This window comes from Hippopotamus amphibius, chromosome 2, assembly GCF_030028045.1.
Source record: "Hippopotamus amphibius kiboko isolate mHipAmp2 chromosome 2, mHipAmp2.hap2, whole genome shotgun sequence".
NCBI lineage: Eukaryota > Metazoa > Chordata > Mammalia > Artiodactyla > Hippopotamidae > Hippopotamus > Hippopotamus amphibius.
In genome coordinates, this window is record NC_080187.1 from 60,240,822 (window position 1) to 60,246,821 (window position 6,000).

Genomic DNA, 6,000 nt, shown 5'->3' on the forward strand with positions numbered 1-6,000 from the left:
GCAGAGGCACAGCGCTCCTCTGCCCACTGACCTGGGCAGGAAAAACTATGTCTTCCTTTCTGGCAAACACACAGATGGCGAAAAGAAAGGTTTCTGAGCAATCTTACTAAGGAGGTGATGCAAAGACATCATGGCCACAAAGCTGCAAACAAGAAGAATTAGAATAACAAGGTTCTAGATGGTGCTGGCTTCTCAGCAGAACCTGGGGCTGGTTTACTGAGCTCCTGCTCTGCTCTCAAGGCCTCTGGATGAAGGATGAAGAAGGCAATCTCTGAGCCTTGGAATGCCTTTCCTGGACCTTAGGCACCCCACCCTGCTCCTACAGTCTCCTCCCTTACCCATTCCTGGGGGCTTCCAGGACTCTGTAACCCTTCAGTTCCATCATTGCTCCAGTGATATGCTCTCATTTGCATGGAGCGTGATCACTGGCCCTTCGGACAGCTCTCCCCATGAGGCCTGCCCAGGGCCTGCACCCATCCTTACCTGGGACCTTTCACAGTGACGTCATGACCCAATCAGAAACAGATGCTCTTTTTGGACCCAGCCAACAATAGACGTGAGTCTCCTTTGGGGTCACCCACCGAGTTCCTCGTCAGAGGCTCAGGAATGCTTCCATCTCTCAGCTCACTGGAGGAGAAGAGATGTCTTATGTCCCTGAGGCTGGGCACAGCCCTGCCCTCCATGGGGGAAGTTACCCTTGTCTTCAGATCTGCATTCTGGTCTACCCCAGGGGTTGACCACCTACCCAGAATGCATCAGGTCCCTGTGTCCACCAAAGGGAGAGAGATTAGTGACCAGAACGGAGCTGGGCCTCCAGGAACACTGGCTTCTTCTCAACAACAGGTCGCAGGAGCGCTGGCATTTTTACTCCTGAGCGTTTTGCCCCTCCAGGTGATGCAGGTGCCCAAAGGTCTTCTATTCTTCCTTGTTCCCTTCTCCCCACTGCTTAGGAAGCTCATGCCACCTGAGCAGGAAAGCAGAAAGTTTTCCTGTTCCTGCATGACCCTAGGGTACGAAGGAAAGCTTTCTTGGGGGCACTTGTGACTCAGGTGTCTGTCCTGAAAATTGAGAGGCAGTTTGATAACCCAACAGCTACTCCAGCTTTTCCCTTGGGGCCCTTAACCTGCTCTGGAATCATCATCTCCATCCTAGATCTGAATCCCAATTCTGCCACTTTCTTGCCGCATGACCGTCAACACGTTTTTTTAGTCTCTCTGGCTGTCGCTTTCCTCCTGTCTGATCATTGCTGTTGTGGGGTTCAAATGAGGTGATGTGCGTGGTGCCTGGTGCGGTGTGGGTACTCCATACATGTTACTTATCTTCTTTGTTCCTTGCCACTGGCCCCTTTCCCCATCCTCCAAACCCAGGTGTGAGAAAGAGGGCTCTGGCTCCATCAGGGGTGGGTGCACCAATTCAAACACAGCCAGAGGAACTTACAGTCCTCACAAGCACTCCCAACCCCAGCCATCCACTGGGCATCTATATTCTGAAAATGGATCCCCTCGACCCCACCCCCAACCCGCCAGAGGACGCCAGTCCTGTCCCCTCTTGGCCACAGCTGCTGCTCATTGTTGCCATTTCCTGACCTGGTTCCTGACCCCTTCCCAGGTCCTTTTGTCTCTCTCACTTAGATGGGTGGATGTAACACCTTCCTGATCCAGTATCATCTGCAAAGTTAATTAATGTGTCATTGGGCTGTTGCCTACTTCCTGATCCTTATCAGGGATTTAAATAAAACTCAGCAGCCACAGCTCTTCCCCAACCGTCCCTCACCCTGGATCTGAGGCTTGTTCTTAGTCATCAGTCCTTGACCTCAGCCTTCTGGCTAGGTCTCAGCTTCCTACCCCAGGGCAGGTGGCACTGCCCCTGCCCAACCCCAGTTTGGGAGCAGAAGTGCCATCCACAGCTTTAATGGCAGTGATGTTCTATGAGAGAATCAGGGATGTCGGGGCCCTTACCTCATCCCACTCCCCTGGGTGGGTTCCCTTGGTTTGCAGAGTCATAAGGGACCTCGAGAGGCCATTTAGCCCAACACAATCCTTTTTAGGTAAGGAAATAGAAGCCTCCACAGGTCCCAGGACTTGCCCAAGATCGCACATCCAGTAAAGGCAGAGCCAGGATTGCAGATCCAGACTATTTGCGGAGGGTCCCATAAAAAGGTGCTGATTGCTTCATTTATTTAATAAATATTTGTGGAAGGATATAGCCATGAACAACAACAACAACAAAAATCCCTCCATTCTCAAGGATTCTCTTTTCCAGGGCAGAAACAGATAAAAAAAAACAAGTAAATATATAGTATGTCAGATCGTGATATGTGTCACAGAGAAGACATGCAGCAGAGGAAGAAGGAGGAGTGCTGGGGAGCAGGTTACAATACGATCCAGGGTGGTCCAGGACAGCCTCACAGGGAAGGGACCTTTATGCCCAGATGCAGGGGGTGATGGAGCTGGCCACACAGGGACCGCCGCGCAAGAGCGCTCCAGGCAGAGGGGATGGCAAGTGTAAAGGTCCTGATGATGGTGTTCTTGGACTATTCAAGGAATCACGTGGTGCCACAGTGACTGGAAAGAAGTGAGGAAAGGGGTCAGCCATAGGAAGAAGCTGGAGAGGCAGTGTGGGACCAGATCACAGAGAAAGCAAGCACACGCTGGAGACTGACGGTCAGGGAGCACTGCCCCCCACCCCCACGTCCTTGGGGAGAGCCACGACCTGGGCCTGGGTGCCCTCTCCCTCTGCCCAGCCATCTCTCCTCTCAACCTTCAAACCCCCCTTCCTCTGCTTGGCTTCCTCATTGCCCTGACTGTAGCCTTCTTAACCTTTCTTCCACGTCCTCTCAGAGGCCACCGATGATTCCTCAACTCCAGCTTGTCCAGAGAGAGAAAGAACTGCCTCCTTTGAGACCCACCGCCTGAGAACCCTTCCTCTTCCTGTTGCCATTTGCCTTGGTGCCAAGTTCCTAATAAGATGGAAGACTCTTCCTGCTGCCCAGCCTCAGAGTGGGACTCTCCCATGGCCTCATCTCTCAGAAACTGCCTCTGCAAAGGCAGCTCCCTCCTTCTGTGGCTGGATTGGCCATGCTTCCTGTCTTGGCAAAGAGCTGGTAGATGGCCATGTTCCTCCAATAGGGTCATATTCTTACCCCTGTCCCAGCCCTGAACATGTAAGATGGGACATTCCTGAAATCACTTCATCCATAATCTTCCCACCTACAAGCTCTGTTTCCCTGGGTTGTTGCAAATCTTAGTCTTGGAGCATCATTTCTATACACTTGTCTGAGCAGTTTCATTCTGGAAAAGAAAAATGTCTTCCCCCTGCCTTTTTTCTTTTCTTTCTTTCTTTCTTTTTTTTTTTTTTTTTGGTCTTCCACTTCATGTCTTTCCAAAAGACTCCATCAGTCTCTGTCTTTCCGTGGCAACCTGGCATCATCCACAGCTTCTTTGCATCTTATTCAATCATCCATTAATTTGACAAAACTGGATTAAAGCAGGTCCAGTGTCTGCCCCAAGGAGGGGAGGGGAGCAGCAGGCAGTACAAAGACGAACATGCATAGGACACAGACCCTGCCCTCAAGGATCTTCCATTCTGTCAAGGGAGAGGCAGACACATAAACAGACTGCTTCAATACTTAGAGCCTGATGGTTCCTGATAGGAAGGCATCTTAATCAGAGTTTAGTGGAGGCAGGGGAGCTGGGGAAGGGAAGCTTCATGGGGGATCTTAAACAGTCCTCTCCCAGGTCCCACGATAATAACAAAGCCCCAGATGTACTGAGAACTTACTACCTGTCTTAGTGCTGTGCTAAGGTCTCTAGTGAATTATGCCATTGGATTCTAGGTAGAGTGGATCTAACTGGGATGCTCACCTGGTGGCCTATAGGGCTGCTTACTCTCTTGTCCTTTTCCTCAAGAAGGAGAAGAAAATCCCAGTGGCCCACAGGCCCCAGGAAACAACATAGCTTGCAGGCCCTCTGGAGCAGGCCCAGCTGGCTTGGTGGAGGTTGTCCAACCCAGATGACACTTGCCTGTGTTAAATTCTGATTGCTTCTTCTTGCTATAGGGCAGCCTTTTCTGGGGCTGAGGGAGGGGTTAGGATGGGGGCTCCATCTTCTGATTCTGCTTGGTCCATGCAGATCATCCCTCCTGCTGACCTCCCTGCCTTCTCCTCAGCCCAGAGCTTGAGATCATAAGCTGAGAGCAAAGCCTGCCCCACACTCTCTTTCCGGCACTTAAGAGTTCTGCTTCCACAGCTCCAAGCACAGACCTCTGCCTTCCCCCTCTTAGCCCACCTACCTGCTTCTCCTTTGCTGCTGTTGAAAGAGCTCAGGCCTCTTAGCCAAAAGACCAAAGGTGTAGCTTCAGCCCCAGCATTGCCTTTCTCTCTGTGTTAGACCATAAGTCAATCTCATAATTTGGCTGAGCCTCTGTTCTCCTATCTGTGCAATGGGGTTAATACCCCTACTCTCCACAGGGCTGTTGAGAGCAGATCTGCTGCAATGTGAAATTGCAATAAAGAGCTATTCTCTCCCAGAAGCCTGAAGAAGACTATTGAGGGACACATTTGTTCTTTGACAGGTGAATATTCTGGGCAGATGTTCCAGGCAGAGTTAGGAGCTGGGTCTGAACTCTTACTACTAGATCAGGTGAGAAAACCACACAGGGTCCAGGTGGCTCAGAGGGGACAAGCTCAGGAATGGTCCTGGCTTCACACTTAGAAACTGTGCCTTCCAGGTCTTGGGGTGCTGAAATCTACATCCAGTGAGCATTTATATTGTCAAATAGCTGTACACCTCTGGGCTCCACTGCATCAGGAGTTAGGAGACCTGGCTACTTGCTGGTCTTGACTCTGAGATTAGAACAAAATTGTATGATGTTTGCAAAGTCACAGTCCCCCTCTGGGTCTTAAAGTCCTATCAGGAAAGTGAGTGGGGCTAGTGGTAAATCCATACAGTACCTCCAGCTCTAATGTTCTGGGACACAAGACCCACCCCTCCACCTCCCCGCAGAGGGGCTGAGCCAGGGCCCGGCAGCAGCAGGACAAGGGAGAGACCTCTGCTTCTGCCCTCCTGGGCCTGAGCTTAAGGATCCTGCTTCCTGCTGCTCAGACTCTCCAGCCTCTGCCTCCCTGGGGCCTTTGTTCTGACTATAGTTCCTTCTGGCCTGAGTCTCTGGTGAGGGAATGTTCTGGGGCTGTGGGTGTGTTCTGGGTCTTCCTCTCCCTTGTTTGCCTGCAAAGTGTGTAGAAACTGGCATTTAGTGAGATTCCCCTGGTTTGGGATCCCGTTCAGTCTAGATGCTCTCAGAGTGGCCTGAGGTGCGTGGATGGTCAACCTCCCGCCCGTGGACTGGAAGGCCCCAGTGGCTCCTGGCAGGAGCCACTGCCCTGCTGAGGGAGCAGCAGGGCCTGGAGGGCTCAGAAGCTCTGCCTCTGGGTCTCCATCCCGAAGACTCATACTGCTAGGAGTCCTCCATTTTGGGATTTTAGCCCCAAACCCACCACCTGAACCTCTGCCTCTCCTACAGGGGCCTTGTCCCAGGAAAGGCCTCTCATAAGGTTCTGGAACTTCATTCCTTCTTCCCAACCCCAAAGCCCAAAGCCCATCCTCCTCCCTAACAGGCTGCCTGGAATCAGCAGCCCCTCCCAGTCAGCATGCCCTCTCTCCCTTATCTCAAACATCACCTATTTATTCCACCCCTCACCCCACTGGAGCATCTGCTGGGTTTCCCAACCACCCCTGGGTCAAGCCTGATGTCAGATGGATTGAGTCATTACCTCCATCTCCTCCCCAACCCTCCCAGGTCCCAGCGCTTGGTCTGGTTCAGCAAGCTGGGAGGGACGACGCATCTCTTCCATGTAAGTAGGCTCTGAGGCCCCAGGGCTCCTGGGACTGGGATTTTCCTAATATTCAGCCTGACTTTGTCTTCCCTGGAACAATACCTGGTGGGTGCTCCTATGTCAGCAACATAGACCCCCCATCACCAATTCGCCCACCCAACAGATCG